Source organism: Ylistrum balloti, unplaced genomic scaffold (genome assembly GCF_031769215.1).
Source record: "Ylistrum balloti isolate Yb309-2 unplaced genomic scaffold, AGI_CSIRO_Ybal_v1 Utg370598, whole genome shotgun sequence".
NCBI lineage: Eukaryota > Metazoa > Mollusca > Bivalvia > Pectinida > Pectinidae > Ylistrum > Ylistrum balloti.
In genome coordinates this window covers 768793-794208 of record NW_026782370.1, presented here as the reverse complement: position 1 = coordinate 794208, position 25416 = coordinate 768793, and the positions used below count along the sequence as shown (strand labels likewise).

Sequence of the window (25416 nt, the reverse complement as noted above, 5' to 3'; positions counted from 1 at the left end):
GGTAACGACCAAGTCAAGTTTTTTTTAAAGTTCTTGGATTTCAGTTTTCAAGTATGTTCGCTCTAGATATTTGTGTTTTTAAAACGATGTGACTCAAGCACTATCTGATCTTTGGTGCAAAGATAAAATCTGCTTCTTTTACATTTTCTATCTTTGTTATATCTATTTAACTCGGGAAATACCATTTGTATAATTAAGTTACGTGGTATGTGGGCCGTTCTACAACGTAAAGGTTTAAATAGCAGCAAGTTTAACTTTGATTCCTTCTAATTACTTAATTAATTAAATAAACATTGCATTACCAACATGCTTACGTCGATCTGATTGCTTAATATGTTTCTAGTCGGTGAATATTCCTATAACTAGAATAAAGGACACGTACATATATCACAGCATGCACGTGTATTACATGAGCATGAGAAAGACTTGATCCAGAGACAAGTAGAAAGTTATACTTGATGATTTACAGTGTATTGGGATCGAGACAGAATTATAAATGATGTTATCTTGTAGATTGCAAATTAGACATCATAGACGAATTTATAAATAATTCTGGCTAAGATCACGTGTTTAACTAAACTATTGTTTTAACAGTATGATAAGGGTACTGGATTCTGGTTTATATCACGTCTGTTATGTGACATATGCCATAATCATTAAAAATACACAACGCTCAATTTCAGTTAATTAATTATGAAAGAGAAAAGCCGTGTTTATGCAATAATATTCATAAATCAGAGAGGGTATAATTTGAATTTTTGTTTTATGAACATCAGATGGAAATCAGCACCTGACAGATTTAAGATAAATATGTGAACTAATTTGATCACAAGGGTATTTCTTACAATTACCTCTGTTTTCAGGATCTCCCAGCATGCTCACAACTTCAAAAGTTTCTCTGTTATCGGTCTTATTCATCAACTGATCCATTACAGCGTTGTATACTTCTAAATATCCTCCAAAAATGTAATCCGTTTCTACATACCATGGGTTACCAAATAACAGAATCCAAGTGTTATTGTGAACACCGGTTGACTATTAGCCTGATTCTAGTATAAATAAACGTATTTCCCGGATTATACCCACGTGCTTATGTAACGTTACCGGGATTTACTCATCCGTTTGATTATAAAAATGCATATTAATTATGAACTAATAGACTTGGCATGCATTTCGCGTTGCCCTGATCTTCGGTTAAAAAACAACTACAACGATATCGTCTTACCGCCTGCCTTTAAGTCACATTTCAACAAGCGTAATGTGAAAAGTTTTACAATTAACGCAATTACTCAGATTGACGAATAGGGTACATGTGTCCCATATGAATTATTTGCTAATATAAACAAGGATGCATTAAATCAGTATTAACATATTTTTAAAAAAAACACGTTACACCCATACAGATGGTAGTATGAAAATGTGTGAAAATCTTTCTACTAAAAATCCCATAGGAAAAAAATAATAATGACAACCACCACTTGAAGCTCCTCACCCCACTCCATACTTCTCCCTTCCCCATCATAGATACTCACATGAATAAACTTCTTATATAGATAATACAAATCTTACATAGATGATTCCAATTCTTATACAGATAATACAAATCATTATATTGATAATACAAATCTTATATATATAATACAAACTCTGATATAGACAATAAAATTCTTATATAAAATGTGTGGGCACGGATAATCTTTTCCCTATAAGATAATCAGTCAACCGCTGGTGAAACATTGTAAACCTTGAAATAAAGTTCTATATAAGTAAAACTAACATAGAGGAACAAATAACAACATTTATAGGTATAACACTAACATGGAGGAATATTCTGTTTCTGGAATAAACACCGACAAATAACAACATTTATAGGTATAACACTAACATGGAGGAATATTCTGTTTCTGGAATAAACACCGACAAATAACAACATTTATAGGTATAACACTTACATGGAGGAATATTCTGTTTCTGGAATAAACACCGACAAATAACAACATTTATAGGTATAACACTTTCAACGATAAATAAGCAAAACACAATCACAAATGAATAAAGAAACATAAAAAATAGTTTAAGTTCAGCCATAATTAAACCTGACAATGACCATCTCATTTGTGCGATATTTGTTTACTAGAAACTAGGTCATGTGATATTTAGTGACAAATTAAGTGGATTATGTTTGGTAGCTGTTTGATATGCTAAAATACATCAACGAATGAGGTAAAATTTTACTTTTATCTTCATATTTGATAAACATTATCGCATTACTAAGTGACTCATACTAAACCTGAATCAGGCCATCGATCACAATCACTCTCAATATCAAAATTAATAACATCATGTTCTTTTAAAACAAATGCTAGTGGAGTTTCAAAGCCATCTCTCTTTTTTTTTTTTTTTTTTACATATAATCAGAAGTCAAGTCATACCTTCATTTAAGCTGTTTGTGGGTTGACGTTCAGATGTTCCCATTTTCACGGATTATATCTCTAATTGTATGTAGCTATTAGAAATATAAATGGTGACTAATTTGTTTATTTAAAAAAAAAACCAGCATGTTATAATATTGTACACATGTTCAAACGGTCAATCGCGGCCACCTATATGTTGTATTTCAGGTATACATTTCACCTCATACTAGACTGACACGGCGTACTCTCTGTGAATAGCCACTCCACCCTTTAAGAGAATTAAATCACCGTCGACATACGATCAGGCACGGGTAGGCTAGGTCACCCATCGCTTATATAACACAGACAATTGTCCATGTAGCTTACCTGGTGAGAATGATTGACAGATTAACTGACTCGTACAGTTCCGAGTTTTACAAAATTATGAATGGATACTGACTGTATAACACTGCCGTTATATTATTATTTTATTCATTAGAATAAATTACTCTAACATCCTGTCAAATTTGTGAAGACTTTAACGACTAATTAGGTCAAATGAAATATAAATCAATTTAGTGTATTAACAGTGCCAGCGCTCTCTATTTTTGTCAGTGGTACAAGAAGTGGAAATTAGTCCGTGGCGGGAGATCCTGTCTATAGCGTGATTACAACAGTGTGAAGGTCGTAGTTATACAATTCCTCCAAACCGCATTTTCTGTTTTCTAATGAAGCAAAATAACTTGCGCTAATATATTTCATTATACGTTAAGTTTTATTCCAAGCATGCATTTCGTTGTCGACAATACATTGGTAAGTTAAAAGCTGATAATACTGTCACTGGTAACATAGTACAAAATTAAAATTGTCTTTCCTTCCTTGTAGATGAATAAGTCTTATTTTACTTCAGAATATAGATTTATTAGAAACTAAGCTCTTAAATATCTGACATGGCACATAAAAAGTTCCAAGTATCTCCTCTACGACTATAACCCCCGGGAATTCCTCACATTGCTGGTGGTAGGTAAAACACAGATAAAACCTCCTTCTATAAATTATACAATCAATTAAGTTGTAATAAATCAGTCTCACAAAATGGATTTAGGGTCGTTGGTGGTACAGAGTAGACAAAGTCGTGTATACATTATACAGTTAATTGAAATCTGTATTATTCTTAGTCGTTTTAGAGTAGATAAATCAATCGTCGAATGGGTACTCCACATATATTATTGATAATATAATATTACAAGTTGTACTATACCAGCCCCCTATTGTTTGTAATGAGTGTACTAATAGCACTCTAATTCTCAACATGACCTAGACCCAACTTTGTTCTAACTCATTTGTTTCATAACATAATCATTTGAAATTTTTATTTTCTCTGATCAAACAAAACAAATTACATTCCTTTAGTGTGTTTTTTTCGGTTTTGCATCACAGAATATTTGTATTGTTGATTTTATTATGTATTTATATAAAATTGATCATTGTCTGATGTTTATGTGATAATGCTATATAATACCAAATTCATTAATTTCTTATCACCATGTTTCATGAATAGTAATGTATGATATATAATGTTTTAAAGCATACCAATTAACAAATTTGTTATAGAAATGAAAACAATTTAAAATAAATTCTACATTATTTAGTTTATCATGTCTAGAAATTGAATTCAGAAACGAACCCTAGTTGGACTGTGTGTGGTATTAATATGACTCAGTTGTGATATAGATAAACGCGAGTCGATGTTGACTTAAACTCCACGCCCTGAAAACCATTGTACTTCAGAGCTCATTAAAGAGTCCTTAGAATTGCATTTGTTTCAAAAATATTTTTTGCTGTGATATCTAGTACTTAGATACGAAGGCGTTAAACCAATCTTGGACAATAATAATTTCACTGTTTATTAGAAAACGTGCTTACACATTCATAAACAAAACAAGACATGTTCGGTTTATAAAAAAACAAAACCGGAGCAAATAAGAGAATGAACATGATATCAGAGACAGCGTTAGGAATTTTATGTCCACATTCTACCTGAAACATGGATACGAGACTCCATCACTGCTACCAACCATGTTCGTGCAGGGGTTAAAATGTATGACTAAATAGCGTTTCTAATGGGTTTCTTATGACTTGTGTCTAATTAAGCAGGGCCAAAGTTAGTGCGGCGTGTAAACGTCATATCGTGATCCATACTAATCGCACAGAATCACTTAAAATAAGACCTTGTTCGTAACACACAGAAAGGAAAAGAATATCCTCTAACGCATAGATCCAATAAGAGGAACATTTGCAGTTCAAAGGGCAACGACCTTGCTACAATACAAAGCCTTAGTGTCTGTTCTTACTCGTTGCTTATGACATATTTAATTTTTTTTCCTCGTTCTCAAATAGCGAAATTGAGAAATATATGTATATTTACATCATGTATCCATGTTAATGATACCATTAGCACTTTCTACTGAACGAAAAAATAAACAGATAATCTGTATCAGATATAATGCTATAAAAAGTACCTTGCTTTACTTATATGCATCATATCCAATTATTAGGACACAGAGTTTTCATATAATAGATTGAAACAGAAATTTAAGTACATGACTGTAAATGTTTGAAGAAAAAGGAAACCCCATATACTGTGTGATTTTTTCTAGTTAATATATTGATATTTCGACAGAATTAACTTCTGTTTTAATTACTATTAATGGAAAGGGAAGAACTCGTTGTGATAAGCATGATTAGAAGTGTTTTTGGCCCAACAACTCATTTATGTATCAGTTTTGTCGTTCTTGATTCGTGCCTTTTAAACAGTGTGGTTGCTATTTGCTGTTAATTACTATGGTCAGTGTTAGACAAGTTTCAAGGTTTCATTCAATGTGTCATCAACTCATGATTCGTTCTTAATTCAAATTTTTCTTTGATTTTGGTATTTCTCAAGTTACTAGTGTTTCTGAAATATTTTGTGGAAAGAATTCGCCTTTGTCATTAAAGATTTTGTAATTAACATCTTTTTCCTCTTGAGTGTAAAAATCATAATGACATTTGTCACTCTGTAAACATCGTTATCCGAAAACGCATTAGCAAATATAATTTTTTATCGTCTCCTTTCATACTGTAGGTCTCATAAAGTCCCTATAGAGTTAAACATCTCAACCTACCGCACTCGGTGAAAAAAACAAAATTAAAAGGAATTCATCATTATACATTTCTTTCATATAAGAAATGTTCATTTGAATTAATTCAATAAAAAATACATCACCACTGTAGATCGAACTATGATTAGCAAAACTTTAATTCTGCTTTTACAATTGAAGAAGGTGTAATAGGTTATTGTAAAAAGACACTAGAGAGTTGATGGCATTTGTCACAAGTGTTATCTTTTAAATTGATAATTGGCTGCACTAGAATTATATTTCATTTGATTTAAAAAGTTTTACAAAGTCAAAGGACTTAAATGCTGAGAAACCATGCCGAGATTTTCTCTGTGTTTTTCTTTTCTGTCACAATAGAGAGGTTTTAAGCAGACAATTATGAGTTAGCGAGGCGGGTACACTGATACAATGTATATCATTAATGCTAGAATGAACCGTTAAATTTTGTGACAGTCCACAAGAGTGATGTAGTTCTTGAATGCCGTAACATAGTTTGTGAGCATAAGCAGACATTGCAGAGTCCTTAAATAGGTGATTTGAGATTAGAAATTTGAACGAAAAGACTGGCAATGTTTTGAATTATATTTGTTACAATTTTAAAAGATTTCAATGTATACTAATTCTTTTGTTTGTTTTATTTTTTCATTTTATCGCTAACGTTATTATCTTTTTGACTAGATTTATGACATGTTATTTCTGTATGTAATAATGCTAATAGTCTAGAATTCAGAAATATCATTTATAAGTGACCTTAAATTTCTATGTTTATTACTTCACCAACCGTCACACTGAAACCTTAAGCCTATTTCATATGTTTGCTATGATATATAATTTTTGTCTGTCAGATATATTGCAGTGTATGTTTTGAGAATGAATTTAAAATAAGATTCAGAAAAAAAAATATTCTTGGTTATTCACGAATAGGAGAATGGTGTCTGAAATTGTATAATTATAGACAAGTTACGAGTCATTAAGTAATAAAAAGGGTATTAAATGCTGAGAAAATTTATATCAAATTATGATGAAAATGTGAAAAAATAAAGAAACCATGAACAACTTTATATATAGTATAACCGTTTACACATCAAATTATGCTTATTTGGGTATACATTTCTTGGCCGATTTTATAACCAAGCACAATTTATTGCAAGTTTTTTTTTTCAAAATGTGTCGTAAATCCCAAGTCTTCAATGATATCATGCCATAATTACATGCCCATTCGCTTTATCCCATGTTCACTAAAATTTGTCACACATTTATATAAGATAAATACAAATCTATAATATAAAATACATCACGTGTAATAATAACAAGTTAATAAAATCTCTTTTTTGAGTGCGAGAAAAAAGAAGAAGAAAAAAAATGCATGCATTCGAATAGGAAGGTTTAAAGTTTTAAAAGATAAAATATGAACACCAAGTGCAGTAGATAAAGCTGGTATATTTGATATTTGGTAGATATGAGATCAGACATCTTATATCAAATTATACCGTGTATTGAAGTCTATAGAAGGAGGGTTAGGAAATCCAGATGAACATTTGAAACATTTCGAATAACGTACCTATATTGTTCAAAAAGACAATTTTCCAAGTTGATAGGATATTGTGTGGAAATATGTTGGGATATCTTCGCTGATGGCTGATGTTGGTGAAAGATGGAGGAAGTTTTAGGTAGATTAAGGTCACTTTAACGATAATGTTTTTTAAAGACTTACAGTCGTTTATTCTTTGGTTTAAAATTACATTTTCTGTCTCTTTCGATATTGATATCTCACAATTATTTGTTAATTCTATAGTTTTAAGCCTCTATGATCATTGACGATAAGACTGACGAAATAACTACGACGGAGTTTAAGTCTTAAATCAGTCTATTGGATGTATATTATTTAATTCTCTTAGCTTTCAACCATTTACACCCTTAGCACTACCAACGAGACCTAGAGGGATGAGAGGGCTATGTGATGTAATTTTATTCGTGATTTGGCGATACGATATCTATATCTAAATTTGTACTGAAATATGCTTTTCATTTGTGTGTATTTTGTACAATTCATGTTTATTGAAATATTATAATCCCATATTTGTCTTTTGCACATCCTTATAGAAGACACTCTACACAGCGTCATAAGTACACCTACCCCTGCCACACTGTCGTTGTGACATCACATTCAATGACACATCAAATTGGTACTTCACTTACAGATAACATAAATTATAGACTGCCTTGGACTTGATTTTAAAACAGGTTTAAGTAATAAAACACCCTATGTAAATATACAATGTCTTGATAAATCATAAATAAAGAGACTTAAAAGGTGTAAATGCTCACAGATATCTTAGACGTCGAGGTGTAGAAAATAGATAACGTGGGTGACAATGATTTACTTGTAAAATCAATGTATGAGAGATTATATATAGTGATAATTTAACGTTTACAGTTATAGAAAATGCTTGATCGTTTTTATTCTTACTAACTAAATTACTACTCAAAATTACCATTTATATTTCACAATTGTTATGAAGAAAGATACTCGCTGATATTGCTGAATCTATTGAAGTCGAAGAGGCCAGGAAGGTCGTGGAGAGGATGTCCAATGCTCTTGGCTGTGATTTCTTTTCAATCTTTTTCTTCCCTATCAGCTGGAATTAATCTTATTTTAGCTACCATACTTCTCCATATTGGGGACTCATTTTAGATATATTCTGGGAACACACTGGTGACCAATTTGCGAAAAATGTACATATGAAAAAGTACCGCCAAAGTCTCCTTTTAAATGTAAAATATAAAAGTAATATTGCTCGCTAATATTCCAAAATTTCTCTGGTGTACAAATAAGCGATTTCCGTACAGACAGTATTAAAGTAATATATTATTGTGCAAATACGTTCTGCAGCTTCCTGAGAGGGCCAGACAAATTTAGCCTATAATGAAAGACCATTTAACGGTGAATATAGGTGTATATATTAAATCATAGCTTTATCTGATGAACCAAGTAACTTGCGTAGGAACTTCTTTTATCCTCGCATCTTTCATATGTTGATTCATGTAAATCAATTATGGAAATTTATGAATATCTCTGTCATCTGTGGAACTTAATATTCATAACTATATCCCAAAATGTTTATCACACCCTATGAATATATAGGTAAACTCAATATATTGTATATTTACATATGATTGACATTCATGACTGACTGATTTTTAGCAAACAGTAATATATCGAATTTCACGTCATCATAATAAAACAAACAAACATTTCTTTGGACTAAACACAATATCCTGTATTTGGGGAAAATTCTCATCCTCGAATAAGACTTTTTTGTCCATGTACAGTTCACTCTTAATTGCATAAATATGTACATTTCACCCTGACATCAAACGTAAGCCGTTTTTTTCGCCCTTACAAGTTACACTCGGATGAATGTTTCACCTTCCTCATACTCATGTCTGTGGTAGGCTTTAAAAATCGAATATGAAACTATTCCGATTTCTTCCTAGACCCGACATCACAGAATTAATCTATGATTGGACAAACCACTTTGCTATAACTCCACATTGACGCGTGCATTCAGATAGAACAGAGATAACATTTGTATAAATCTTGATTTACAGCTCCAATTTACGCTCGGAAGGATACGGTGAGGCTTCTGTTGAGTATCGTTCTTCAAAATATCCAGCAACACATTCCCAGCACTAGACACGAACTCTGAAGCATTCAGGATACATTTCCTTTCGCCCTTCCTAACTATTTCGATTTCATCCTGTTGATAAATATCGGTACAGTACGCAGAATACATTTGTCATGCTATTTCAACTGTGAAGGGAGAATTTTACTTTTTAAATTAATGAATGGCTAATGTTTCCTGACTTAATTTAAATATTTCACGAGGAACATCATCTTTATATGCTGTATATCAAGATCACAATGATGTAAAACATTACAATATTTATTTTTATCAGATGTAAAATGACGTATTAGCAGCTAATATATTAATAATAAGAGGCAACAATCAAATATATTCAATGCCAAATGACATCGAGAGTACCACTATAGAGGAGCTACGCTTTCATAACGATGAAAGTGAAAGACAGAGGGTTGAAGAATGCGATAATATTTACTTAATGTAACTTACGGTATGACTATTCCATTTTATTTCAAAACTAGAGTAGGTCTTGAATAATGTAATGATCGAGACACAACTAATGAGAGTTTTAGTGTTGTGTACTTTAAATATGTTATAAAGTGGACCACTATTTTACAAAGTCGTATTGGAAGATTACATAACAGAAATAGGTCGTACAGGTAAATTGTTTCTTATGGGTAGCTACAGGGTTGTAATATGTTCGGAATTGCTTTTAAATTATAATATTATTTTATCTATGATGGGAAATAATTTATTTTGACTGAAAAATTTCTTCTGAAATAGGGTGTTCTTTCTGTTACAGCAATAGGTTGTATTTAGAATATTTCGTTAAAAATAAAAAAAAACTCGGAATGTCATTTTATATAATTCGATTTCTAAAGCACTAGTGCTCACGAGATTTCACAAACTGGATATGTAACGGTAACAGAGAACTACTTTTATATTCTCAATTTGTACAGACATATTTTCTTAATATTGTAATCAAGTGTTTTCCTGGAAAAGGATTTTTTGAAAATAAGGAATAATCAATCTGAAATAGTTCTTTGACTTCCTCTCACTGTAGGTGTCCAACAGTTTAAAATGTAATGTAGTTACATGTTACGTTAATTTATAGTATGACATTGCCGGAAATTGACAGGTTAGCATTTCTGTACGATCGCACTGTCAAGATACAGAATAAATGTAACATATACATACTCATGTATACTGATCGACATGACTAGTTCATGAAATGTTGGTTGCTGAAAATTGGTATACTTAATACTTTATTAAGTGTCGAAAACGTTGTGGTAGACTTCGTCTGTCGAAGGTAGTTATCACTGTTTTTCGTCTTCTGTGAAGCTGAATTTTTAAAAGACCGAACTGACACAAACATTAAAATCCAAGAGTCTATGACATACGTCATTCTCCAGTTGTTTATCTTCTGCCATGCAAGAAGCTGCTGTTTTATCTGTCTTCACACGTGCAACAATTTATTAAATGTTATCTTTTATACAATTTACAAAGGAAAATATCATTTGGTAGTGAAAACGTGTTTTATCAATTTTTTTCATCTTCCTATATTATATTTATGGTCCAGTATTAAAAAATCAAAGGCTGTAGTTTATCAAACTTCTAACTCCTACTCAAATATCAAATTTTGCACCAGATTTAATACAGAATTATTAAAACCCATACTCGTATAACGCATCTTCAGATCTCGAGGTTTATACACCATTATCTGATTTCATTATGTCAAGGATCATACTTCAAGTTCAAATTTCATAAAGTCGTTTGAATACTCATAAGATCATATCTTAAATATACTCCGATATTGTATCCTCTTATGAAAGTTTTTTGTACAATATGTCGTTTTCTGATGCCGTTCATTATACTCCGTATTTAAAACGTTAAACTGCAACAACATACAACTACAGGGGTCGTTCTGCACTCTTTTCCTTGACGTGTAAACGTGATTTGTGTTTTCCTTTTCCATAGATATATGTTTTATTTCAATAATTGTGGTGAATTAAAATAGAGTGCAATGTATCAAATAAGGGTAGTTTTTAATGTTGCTGTTGTGTTGGAAATATTGAGGATACGACTTATATAATGGAAATTACTAGATAGATATATTTAAAACGGTTAGTAAAGTAGAAAATGGAATCTTCAAGGTTGTGGCAGTGATAGGTTTCCGTACGAAACTTGTAAATCAATTGAATAAAAACCTTTTATCAATTTACTGCGACAGTAGTAAAACTCTGACATGGGAATACCGATAAATTTATCGTTACATTTCTCTGGCGCACCAACTCGATGGAATTCCCAGGGGCAAGTAGACAATAAATCAGGCGGTAATCGTAGCCGATCTCCTGAAGAGTTATCGGGTAATGTCATCAGCTACATTGATAACGTCCTTCCACTGGATATCTTCAGACCTTTTTAAAGCAAGAATTACGATATCTTATTTATCAAACCATCATTAAGAATAAAAAAATACAAAAATCAAATGAGACCAATTTCAGCAAAGCAATGTATATCACTTTTTAGAATTACATTTAGTTTTTCAGTTTTTATAATTTTTCAGTTATTTTTCCCTTGCTAAAATTAGTACAAAGAAAACAGTGTTAATTTTAGAAAATGTGAAATACTAACACAGATTGTCATAAAATTTGTTAGATGTATACTTTGCTGGCCTCCTGTGATAGGAAGGGCGATGTTATTATAATAATTTGACGGAGACCGAGTAAGACCTTTACATTGTAGCAGATTGAATACAAACCACTCAAATAAATCTATATAAACCAAAATCACCACCTTCTCTACTGTGAAACGGTCCCAAATTGACAGGTATAGCTCGGTCTATGGGGCAACCCATTGCCACTGGGGGTCGGGTCTGTAATTTCTTTTTCACTGCGGAGCTGTCATTATCGGTATCTTTTGTGCAGGACTGTCATTAATGGGGGTTGAGCGATTTAACACAGATTGCAGGAATGTCTATCTGGTTTCTATTCATGTGAATAAAAGTTCAAACTTGACGATAAAAAAATCTATGTTTTTTTAATCAAGATTCAGTACCGCCCATAGAAGATGGGATTCGACGTACTGTCCACACATGCAACCACATAATTGACAGGGGAGGTGCTGTCTTGTGCAAAAGCTGATTATTAGTGACAAATAACAGTTAATGAAGGCGACCTCCATGACTTCAAGTAGCGAGGTTTAACATAAACCCAACACTGTAAAGTAAATATTAAGCTTATACATTAAGACTACGCAAACACGAAATTAAAAAAACAATATTTAAAAGTTTTCAAATGAACAAAACTTGGCTTGTGATGTTTCGTATTATGCTGGGTTTGAGTAAGAAGTATACACAAGACATTTCCATTTATCAAAATCATTGCACATATAGGGATTTGAGTTTTTTAAGGAATTCAGTTAATAAAAGAAAACACAAGAGTTAATTTTCTTGAAAAAAAAAGAAATATTAATTTGATCTTAATTAATTTTTTATTTGATCTAAATAAAGAAAAATGTAAAAATTGCGACATACACAACTCTATAAGGACGTTCTTTCACTTTATAAACATCTTACCTGTTTATAATTTTTGATGTTGCCATGAATACAGAAAAGTCTAAATTAAGGGGATTTTCCCTCAAAAATCATAATGTTTTTCAACAGGTTATGGACGTTGGAATGTGGAGTTCAAAATATAACCAAAGTTTATTATCTCAAATAACATGTCTTTGTTTGATTGTTTTGCGAAAAGATCACGCTCATATCAATTTGCAATGTATTTACAATATATGTACAATGTTAATATTAAAAAAACACTTTTGTAAAATGATAATATGTCTATCAGGGTGATGTTGTTTTTATCTTTCATGACGTTTTCAACATTTAGAACGACATCCAGAAAGACAGGCTAAACCTGTCTGTGTTATCATTAAAAATTCTAATAACCATAATCAAATATTTGCACATATTTGTTTTCCTATTTCAACAAGACACTTCTCACCTGAATGGATGGAGGCTCACACACGTTTGAAGAATAATCTCAATATTTACTAAACTAACAGATCACCAATCCGTTTACACAATACAGCCAGGCGATTATGAGTCAAGTAAATTATGCATTGAATATGAAGCATGCTCGTAAATGTATTAGGGAGAAGTTATTTCTATAAACTAGTCTTTATGGAGCCTATCAAATAAATACTAGTCAAGTACTTGACGGGGTTATCGTTCTGGTTGCCTCTAATAGACTGTCGTCATGTTCATTTAGCTAAATGGGTGAACTGATTAAGTACTTCCATATCATAACTCAAGTTCGTATTTTAAAGACTTTTAAAAAGAATTTGAAATCATAAAATATAGCCTGATGGTAACCAAACTGCCTTTCGACAGCTTTACAATAACTAGAGAAAATGGTTGTGCGGATAGTCTTGTGTATCAATCTGAATTTGTTTTGATTTTTTCATTTATCTGGGAGGAAACGAATTCAGGGGATAACATTTAAAGAAAGGGTTAGTTTATTTACATGTCTATCAAATATCTAGTATAATATTGATAGTTTATACATATTTACCATATTGAATCAGTTTATAGAATTGTCAACCGGCAATTAAGCCGTGGATTTCCAACAATTTCATTCATTTCCGCCGAACGCAAAGTATATACTTCTGTTTTCAAATATGTCACTGTATGGAAGTATAAGAACTAACATGTTTTTTATTTTCATTTTCAAAAACGAGATTTTGTTTTTTGTAGAATGTCAATTTAGTCAGAAGCCCAACGCATCACAGATAACAAATAAAAAAATAAATAATTGTAGAATTTCATGCGAATGGTGTCACTTTTCTTTACTCTTGAATATACAGCGAAGGCATACCCTGCCAGACTTTCACAAAGGTTCACTGACGTCTGACTTGTAGATAATTAATCATATTCTCGCACAACAATGCGATGTCTTTATTCACAATACCCAAGATGATCTATTGCAAAAATATACAAAGTCGGTTGTGATGCAACTAGAATTCTCGACATCTTCAATGTGGGGCGTCTGAGGGTTTATTGCAGGACTCTCCACCGAGATAGATGAATAGGCACTCTGTCAAGGTTGACGATTTAACTACACAGCTCAGTGTTTTGGTTACCGGATCATATGTCATCATGTTTATGTGCTTCTCTCTAATTTTATATTATCAAGACAGATTTATTCCAAGGTATACCTTAACAAAAGGCGTCTGTGTAAGGATAGAGAAATCAGTTCATACCCGTGAAAATATCTATAGTGTACAAACATTATCAGTTTGCGTTCTCTTTTTCACACATCATCTAACTTCGTGATTTTGTTTCACAACTACAGACAATATTCAGATATCTTAACATGTTGATAATAATATTCAAAGAAAAATATGAACAGATTTCCTGTCAAACGGTATTGCTATGATGCGACATTAAGATGAAACATAATGATAATGGTTCGATAACATCAGAACAGTTCTAATTTTTATGGAATATTGTGAAAACGTTAGCAACAATTGACCACATATATAATCCTGAGTCTGTTGTTACTCTGCATTGTCGTAAATGTGGTCATAGGAAACTTTGAACATATTTTGCTTCGCTGAAAGGTGCTCAATGAATCGGCTGTAATAATTTGCCCAACAATACATTACAAATCCTAATCATTATGGTACATTAAGCCATGTGCCACATTTGTTTTTAGCTAATTCTGGGTGTAACGATGCGATATTGTTGTGATGCATCATTAACCGTGAAACAAGATAAAATAAAGGATGAAAGAAGTTGCTGAATTACAAAAACGTGATGACTAAAATCAAAGGACATAAATATTTGATATTTTTTGAAGATAGTTTCCACTTCTTGTGGCACTGTGTAAATCATATATCGACTAGTTAAGTGTTGATTTGCTGTTGTTTGGTGATGAAAATGATTAATATCTAAGTTTGGCAAATCAATAATACCTTGATTGTATAACTACCAATCCAACCGGACAAATCCTTGTTTCATCTTTTCCTCTATGTTTCTTCATTCTTATTTTGCATTAATAGTATTTACACCACTAGTGTTTTCATTGCTAATTACTTTCATTGTTATTAATACGAAAGTTGTTAATGTAATGGTTACACAAGTATTGCCATCTGATCCGTGTTGGACGAGAAGAGAATCACTTAAGTACATCAGTACTAATTTCATGTCATCTTTCGCATGCAAGTTTTCATTTATATGAATAAACATAGTTTAAACTAAACAAATAAATATGTTTAATTGTGTACTAGTAAAGGCCTATTGACGATATCATAAGGTATGTTCTGAAATGCTGAGTTTTCCGCAATGAATTGCCATAATACACATAATACATGGTACAAGGGACAAGACAACTAAACTTCGAGAGCACCAAAACTATGTAACTTAATCATAAAACATATGAAGATTTCCCTTAGCTAGGGTTGTCTAATTTATCACTCAACTTCATATTCAGTAAATCTCACGGATATATCACAATCGAAAATATTTCAAATATGTGGACAAAATGACAGTAATGTCGATCATCATGCCCTCATTGAATTTGTCACTTTATATTGACAAACTGAGAATGAAAAGATATAAAGTCTTACAAATATTTAACGATTTAATATAGGTACTGAGATAAAGAGTCTGCAGGGTTTGGGTAGAGTATTACTATCACATCACAGCAATGGCAGTAAATCTTCAGTTAAATCCACATCACGGGCTATTCAGTAGCCATGTTAGTTTGATACGACAATGGTTAAGTAATATACAATTCTCAATTAAACCACAGATGACGAATTTGTATATGGCAAATAAATCCTTAACAATATTTTTCGGTTTTCGGTTGAACAAGGATGCTTTGGTAGCGTGAACCACAATTTTAATTGCAAAGACAGCACCGCTGTAAACTGATAAACCTTATGTTTGTCATTATTCATCAAGGTAAGAAATCGGTAATACCTAAAGCTTTGTCTTCCCGGCAGAGATTATCCAGACCTTGCTATCTTTCGTCAAAGTAGATTTAGGTTTAAGAAGGATCACTTCACACGATGGGTGGTGTCCTTGTGACAATCGGTGTCATGTTTTCAAAAGTCAAAAGTCATCAACTACTCTGTCGAAAGCCTAGAGTAATCAAAATCCCTAAAGCGATGACAGGTAGTTTTGTTTCCTTAAATCCGAAACTATTCCGATTGATGGATACACAGATTTTATCCAATTCAATGATCAGTTACCACTTGATTGATGATGAGGCCAATGTCATTTGTCAAATAGCGGAATTTTTCTGTTCTTCTTCTCATTTTTCAAACCTTTCGAATTCCACGGTTGGCCTTCTTTCAAATCTTGTACAATCCCTCGTTTGTTATATCATCAATTTATTTTGTGGTTAGGTAATCGAATTTGTGATCATAAAACTATTTATCGTTAGTCTTATATTTCAAAGATATTTTTACTGCTGAATTCGATCTCTTCTGTTCAAAGGAATTTCTGAAAAAATGACAAGGGGAAATATAATTATAGGGAAAGAAGCAATGACCATAGACATTTATTTATTTATTTATTTTAGTATAATTTTACTTTTTAATTACATCTGATGTCATATACCTTAGTTTTAAATGGATGATTGTATCTGATACGTGATCGTATCCAAACACCACGGGCCAATGAAAGAATTGACTGTAATAACAACCAATGAATATTCATTTGAAGAAAGTGTTTAGACATTTTTGACGTACTTTAACCTACTATGACGTTTGTTGGGAGAGGCCTAAGCTTTTAGTTTAAGATCCACAACTGGATTTGTACTTTTATAGAAGAGGTTTATGACAAGTGGGGTTCATTATCCTTCGAAATTCTAACTAGCTTTATTCACTGAGATGCTTCTGTAGCAATGGATCACATTACCACTCGACAAACTCATCACTCAACCAAGCTTTGATGTATTCATACGCTCACAGTTGGACAACAGGAAACCACTGCGCGTGTGTCCGGATGAGTAAATAGACCCTTTAATAATTCAAACAGGTAAAAATGCAAACTGTGTTTGGAATTTAAAATCATATTCAAACAATAATGTTTATCTTTAAAAAATTATCTGCTTACAGAAAATAATATCTAAATACTTAATATATTTCCGCAACAGGTAACTCGAATAGAAATTTAAATTTATAGACCTCATCCCAGCAACAAAAGAATGAATTTCAAAATAGAATCAGACACTTAACGGTGATTAATAGGTTTTGGTATATAACCTCTATGCAAGGGCAACATAAAAAATTGACTCTTTGATTGAAATCATGAACGCTGAATGCAACCTCATAGTGTTCAAAATTTCTTGACTATTGGAATTGTTAACGATCAAATTTGAATTTAATATTAACATTACATGCAAAACGAAACGTTTCTGAAGAGGAAGAAATAAAAAGAATGAAATTTGACTCTTGATACTACACTTCACATAAAATTCTCGTGAAAAAAAATCATGTTTTTTTCAGAAGTCGTTTGAAAGTGTAAATCATCTTCTAGTCGCTTTTTATTGCACTTAACTATGTGTAACATTTCCGCGACGGCTCTGTAGTTTTTTAATTAATACGGACTTTATTTCAATTAAGTATAAATAAAGCATATATATCAAATAAAAGTTTTTAATCTTGTCACAACAGAGTTTTCTATATCAGACGCCTACTTCCTACCATGAAACCAGCAGGGAAAGCTTTCCACCAAACTGTATGATAAGCGTGATGATTTCGATTTCTCTGCTGTGAACTTTCTATTTCTAGATGGCAACAACAGAGATGCTGAATGACGATTATGAAGGCGTTCTTTAGACATCATAATGACATAATCGGGAAATAATCTATTTCCTTGTACCGTATATCGTTGGACGTGTTTGATACCTGTTAGTATGTCGATAGTTTATCTAGATTGGCTGATTTTTTACCTGGCAGGTGTCATCCATGAAGCAAAAGACGCTTTCCCTTCTGGAGCATCTGGTCCTATTTTTCTTGTAGTTTTTCCAGGAAATTCCGTGCAACTCTTTATATTGTTAATATTTTTTAAATCGAATTCAGAATTTAGATTCAGTTGACATGTCAATATTTTCAGTGCTTCTCTTACTAAATAGATGTGTAAATAAAAGCAATTAGAGCTGATAGTATTATACTCTTTTTAGAAACACGTGGGACTCCTCATACAGAATGATGAATATAAAACCTCAATATTTTTCGGCATTGTTTTGAGTATCAACTTCGTTTTCAAATTATGCTGTCATATTTCTCACAAAGTATAAGTTCACAATTCTTTATTGAAGGTAAGAAGTCGCCCCTCCACCAGTCATTTGAAATGTTACATACTGGCATAAGAGAAGCAATTCTTTACAAATGGCATTTCCTTTAAAATCACAAGCAACTCTCCATATTAAGTCGACGCTGACAAATTCGTATTTACCTTAACGTCACACCTAGACAACATGCGCTTTATGTCATTTCGTCCCCTCGCTGCAATAATGTCTTTCACTTGACTGCTCGGTTATAGGAGGACGTACGATGTATAATACCCTTTCTCATGTATATGTCAACGGTTGAATACAGCTCTTAAATGTATTTCTTTCAAATGAAATACTCACAAAACTTATTCCATGAATCATTTTAGAGTTTACTGTTCAGGTGTAAAATTGTATTCTAATCCTTTGATTAGAAGTTAATAGATTCTAAGTACAGACATGGTATTTGTTAACGAATTTTGCTCCTGGCCGCTGAGGAAATGGCAGAGACCCTAATATTTCAAGATAAGAAGGTAAATGTCAGATTGAGTAATAAAGAGTTGTCAAAGATAGAAGAAATGAATAAAATCATGAAGAATAGAGAAAGAAACACAGATGGATATAAGAAAGAAGAACTAGATAAACTCTTTAAGTATGAGCAAGATGGTGAAACCAGGAACAAGTGATGTTTGGGCTATAACATCTATAGACAAAGATTGAAATAGTATTTGGTAGTGAGAGCTTAGATAGCTAATACTGATCGTATTGCAGACGGGAATAGGAATGACAGAATGAAGGACGAGGCGACATTAAGAACAGAAGGAATGCATATGGAAACGCAAATATCTAACGGATATATAAGATAGTGGTTGACAAATTAAAGAAAACGGAAAGTATCGGGAGCTCACGTAGAACAAAGCTACAAGAAAAAAGAAACGAAATGTCACGGATAAGAATGTGAAATTTTATGTAAGAAAAACGTAACTACTGCAGTTTTTCTTGCTACAATGGTTTGATATGTTTGGGCCTGGGCTCGAAGTTTAATAATGAAATGCATATGATGTGCCAATTTAAAAACCCTTTCCAAGCATGTCGCTCACAACACAAATTAAGAAAAAATATGAACTTTACCTTTAATATCACTAAACAAGTACACACTCACACGACCAAACACACAAACAGTTCCAAAAGCCAATTTGAAAGAAGCATAACATTCTATACATTCATGCTAATATGACGCAATTTGATATTGGAGAGGTTCAGGGACAAATGATGATTGTCTGATACTCCACCTTATTTGTACTTGGTATCGAATTGACACGTTTGACGTGCTCTGAACGTCCCACATAGAGAGGCGCACTTTTGGGGCGTCTTACACAGAGGTAACAGACGTTAGAAGGCATTGTAGTAGATTTTTATGTCGATTTAATAATACGACATCTAATCTGCCTCGGTTCTTAGCCGTAATTACATATTATACGTTGATTTGCTTTACTCGGTTTCCGGTAAGTGACCACCATCGTCAATTTCTCATGGGGATGCATTTCTTATTACAGTTTTGAACCAGATTAACTGCAAACAGCGTGCTTTACATCAACAAATATCAAGTTATTTATATATCTTAGTCCAAATACGAATAATTTATGTATAAATATTAACTGATCTTAGCGTTATAATAATCCTGTCTGTCAAAAAGATTGATTTAAATACTATTTCTGTTTCTTGTTTTTGTTTCAAATTTTACCATGAAGCGAACATGGTTAAGATAACCAATCTTTGAATTGAAAGTCTTTAATACTTGGCAATAAATATAAGATCCTAGGAACTACTCACAGTGGAAAAGGACTGCGTGGTACCTCGTCAAGTTGATACAGGACATGCGAGTCTTTGTCATTTAACGTCTGTTTAACGAACTGGTTCTGACAAAAATCATGAATTGATATACCGACTGCAGTCTGAGAATGTTAATGACATTTAATACTGTAATTTTTTAACTTCATTTAGCAGTTACACACTGGCACGTGGGTTAGCCTCTCACTCAATACAAAAGATAGTAATTTCTATAAAAAAAATAAAATATATTAAGTTTCCTTCCTGAGTGAAGAATTGCTTTAACGAATGAGACTAAAAAACGGTGTGCGATTTCAGTACGATTCAAGCCCGTAATGTGTGACAGTTGAGGCTGATATTTAAGAAAACGATCATGTTTTCCTCTTGCTAATAAAAAGTGTTAAATAGGTATCTGGATTCATCGAGAGGTTTTTTTCAAGGACGTACAGTCAGGACTGAAGTCAAAACAAGCAGAGCTGAAAAAATTGCTAAAATTATAAAATTATACTTGCTGTTTTAAGCAATGTCAGGAGTTTACAACTGAGACCAAGCATGTCGCTTTATTTCTTTTAATCGAACTATTGAGCAAAAGGTATGATCCCATTTGCCGTCAACTGACCAGACGGTCTATCATTCAACATACCTTTTGAATGGGTACTTGAAGTAATCAGTATGATTTAGATGTCATTTATTTGGTATTCAGTTGGTTATATCACGCAGGTTTGATAGACGGAGGTTGATTGTGATGGACACTACATACAATGAAGCTGAGAATGTATAGAGGAGTCACTGTCAGTCGGTATAACAATCTTCCTTCGTGATTTTAGCGAGAGAGACTACAGGTGTTGTTGGGGTGTAATTAACTGACTTTAAATGACAGTGTCCAGCAGAGTTATATGAATGCTACGTGCCTCATGATACCTGATTTAATACTGTTTAACACCGCCTCAAACACGTTTAAATGTAATTACATCGATAAGGATGAAAATAAACTCACTGTGACACGGAGACAACTTTCACTGATAATTTTCTGTTTTGTATGACAAATTACTGTAGACACAAGCGGCCCTTGAGTGTCGTACGTTGCATTATACATGGTTTGTTATGAACTGGTGTAACTATAAACGGCGAGGTCGCTTGTGTAAACGTTAAACATTTCAAGTATTTGTGAACTTTAAAGAATAAACTATAAACTGAAATTACAATAATAAAACTACGGATGGAAAAAACTGTTATTTCAAAATAAATGTGTAGGTGGTATATGACAAATATCATAATTTCATAATTTGAAATAGTTTCTTATTTTTTCAGTTTTACTTTTACAGTTTCTCTGACATGATAGTATTAATTACTGCTAATAAAAAAGAATTTGAACACTTTCGTTAAAATATCAGCAAACACAATATACACACAGAGTAGGTAGATAGAGCAAACAGTCTATAAAATACGTGTCTGTTGGAAGCGATGTGTTCCTAGTTGATCACGCAATTACCACGCCATATGACAGGTGTCCTTCATGTTAATTTACTCTCCTTAGTGATAACACAGCCATACGTCGCTCGGAGAGCATAAACTTAGATAACTGACATGAAAGCGTAATTTGTTAACTGTGTTGATTTAGCAGATAGAGTGATCTCCCTCTCTCGACATGGCGTCCCACTGGCGGTGCTCATGAAGGGACGCAGGCTTATTTTTTATGCATTTATTGTTTTATAGACTTTTCAAGTAAGAAAGAAAAACGCATTTCTTTATATTGCACTGATATCATTTGAATTAATTTGTTTGCATATTCAGTGACTAAAAAGATAATGTTTTCATTTCGAAAATCTGGTTTAAAATGTAGTAAAATATTAACTAAAACACTTTAAGGCATTCGGCATTTTCTGATATAACAGGCCTCACTAGTACTATCTACCAAGAAATATATTTAGACATGCTAAAAAACAGAATTCAAATACAGTGTATAAAGAAGTTTTCACATTGATAAATCAGGAAAATTCAATAAAGGGATAACAATGACGTCATGAATGCTACGACGTGATCAGTTCTTTAGTATTTAGTGCAAAGTTTTAAACAGATAATTGGGGTATTTGTGGAATAACTTGTTTTTCATGTTATTGAGCTATAGTGCATTAGAACATATTTCACAACGACACCAAATCAAACGTGTTGTTACTAAATGACGTCTTTTTTACGTTATTGTGTGATAAGTTTACTAATGATCCATTAAATTCTTAAGTTAATATACAAGTTCCGAACAAGTTAAGAATGAATCACTTAAGTAAATAAGTCGGTTTGCTGGGAGAATGTCTGTCTACCATCTTCACCATTTTCCAGGTTTTCCGTCAGGAGCCTCGGAGTAAAACAATCAATAGGTCTCGGGCAGTCGTAAATCACGTGAAGATATCGTAAATCAAATCGGTGTCCATAGAGACCTCGTGTGGGAACAGGTTATTAGTGTTTTCATCGCTTCACCAGGTTCGCGATAATTTATGACGTAACTTAACTCTAAAATAGCTTCCAAATATTGATAGAGTTTGTGTACACGTTTTTAGCTGTTTCCTCCTTGTAAACTTGTGACATTTTTATCGTGTTATTCCACACGTTGTATGTCGTCGGATAGCAATACCAAGGTATCGCATCGCTTGTTTTATTGTAATAACTAATGCAAATCATAATATCCATATATAAATTATATTCCTTTTGTCTCTTCCCCCGACTGTATTGATTGACGATGTATAATGGGTTTGGAGAGTTAGTGAAAGTTGCTTTGAATATTTCTGTTTGTCATAAGACGTTATGATGTCATTTAGTTCATTTTGTCTACATAACTGTATATATGGACCTGAGTGGTTTATTATCATATTTTTCATTCAGTCATTCACTACAATCACAATGTACACGTATTCTTTCGTTCATCTCACAATAATTTCATTCATTCATTCGTTCGTTCGTTCTTTCATTGGATTATGTGGTTTATGAACATCACAGTCTAGAACTGGGCTTTTCCCGAGTAATTTAGGTCGTACGATTTCAACGACATTCTTCTATACAAAACAGGTTTTTTCTTATATTTGAAAACATGTTTATTTATGTAATATGTTAATAATTAATTATGCCGGGTAAAATACGAATGACATAAACAGTTTTATTAACATTTAATATAACATTCGATATATGATGATTTTTAACTTTACATATTACAAAGTCGCTTCTTTCTACAGCTGACAAAAGTCACTAATATGATGGATGTAGACAATTGTAAAGGACGATTGAAAATGTCTCTCGCCTTCTGTGAAATTCAATATGTGAACATACTTTTGATAAATTGTCAAGTTTCTTTTGAATGTTCCTTATTTAATTTTCCTCCCATTTACAGGTAGATAAAGGTTTAAATATGTGTTGATATCATCTATATTCTCTGAAGATGATTTCCTATTTTGTGGAATTTAAGTATGCCATGAACTGTATTTTATCAGCGTTTTAAAAAGATATAAAAGAAATGTTATTTGGGTACGACATGAATGTTATCTAAATTGACAAGATGAATGTTTTTGTAGTCTGTACTAGGTAGCCTTCACGAACGTTTTACTGATGTGTGACGATAGAATATTTTCACTAAGCGTTACAAGTCAAAAAAGTGTAAACTAAAAATCTGCATCAAGATAGAAAGTATTGTAACAGGGAATATAACTTACATTACTTTATACAGTGATGACATTCAGAAAGTCTGCTTTTATTCTTTATCAAGTTTTTGTCATTATAATTACTATTACTATCCTCCAAAATTCGATCACACCAAAAAACTAATCCGCTCAAGTTTTAAGTAATTTCTCAAACAATTAACCTTAGAAATTCAGTTTTAAAATTAATTTTAAACAGAAAATAGATTTGTTTCAAACGCTCTGGTACGTAAAAGTACTTGCTGTTATTGATTCATGACATGCTTTTTCAAATATTTCATCAGCATAAATTTGAAATTTCTTCAGCGTAGTTTGACGTATATTTGGTAGACACCCCTGTGTGGATATTGATATCAATTTGAAAATAGTAGCTATCGTGTAATACAACAAATATCGTTCGACGCGATATCAATGTAGTGATCGGACAGTCAAGGTTAAAGCATACACGGTCTCATTTCACAATCTATAAACATGAAAGTTTAATCATTAATGTCTTACAGACATTTTCTGGTTTATCTGTGCCATTAAGTACTATAATATCCTGAAGTTATATGTTTATACCTATATGAAACTCTACATCACTTTCATCTTTATTTATCTTAGCTCGAATAAATATGCACAGATTCCTAAACCTCCTGTGTTTTATCACGATTCGTTACCTATGGCGGAGTGTCTAACCAGTTGTCAGGTCATTACTTTCGGTTTATATTTTTTTTCTATTTTGTATGTTTTAAAGACGTATTTTACGACTTGGTCGATTAAAGCTCGCTATCTGTCTTCGTTGATAATTAAAGAGATATTCTTTGATAAGAGATTTTATAGTTTCCTGAGATTTCATTATAACTAATTAGAAATTATGACAGTTGCGCAGCAACATAGATCTTCCAGCCTTATTTTATATCTTTTAAGCTCGCCAGATATTTCAATTAAATCATTATCGACACAATCCCACTTAGAGAGATGACCTTGGTGATCAATACACTAGGGATGAAATACTTCCGTATTGCTTGAAATAACCTTCTGATTTTTATTTTATCATTACAAGCATGATTAAACTACCAGAAATAATGTCCGTTGCTGTATCCAAGTAAAGTAGAATAAAATCATACTTTTTATTTTAGTTTTACCTTAGAAAGTGCTGGCAGATTTCAGCTCAGTATATTATCGAGTTCTCATTGATATTTCTATGTAAATTACCTTACGTTTATATTTCAGGTGTCGTGTTACAGTTTCCAACTATATCCCCCATATACATTGTACATAATTGCATATTTGTTTCGATATCTGTTGATCAATACAATTTCTACTGTTATGTGTCTTCGAGGTTTAATGTGAGTTATGCGACAAATGTTCCTTGTATAATAATGCCTCCATTTACCTTCACTGATTACATAAAACATCATTTTTGTCGACACGAAATATTGTAG

At 32.4% G+C, this 25416-nt stretch overlaps 1 protein-coding gene across 2 annotated transcripts in view; it reads left to right on the top strand.

Annotated features, from left to right (window-relative positions):
* The window catches only part of LOC132556872 (protein kinase C-binding protein NELL2-like), a 44544-nt gene that overhangs the window by 1357 nt on the left and 17771 nt on the right, over nt 1-25416 (top strand). The gene's annotated exons all lie outside the window — the stretch shown is intronic.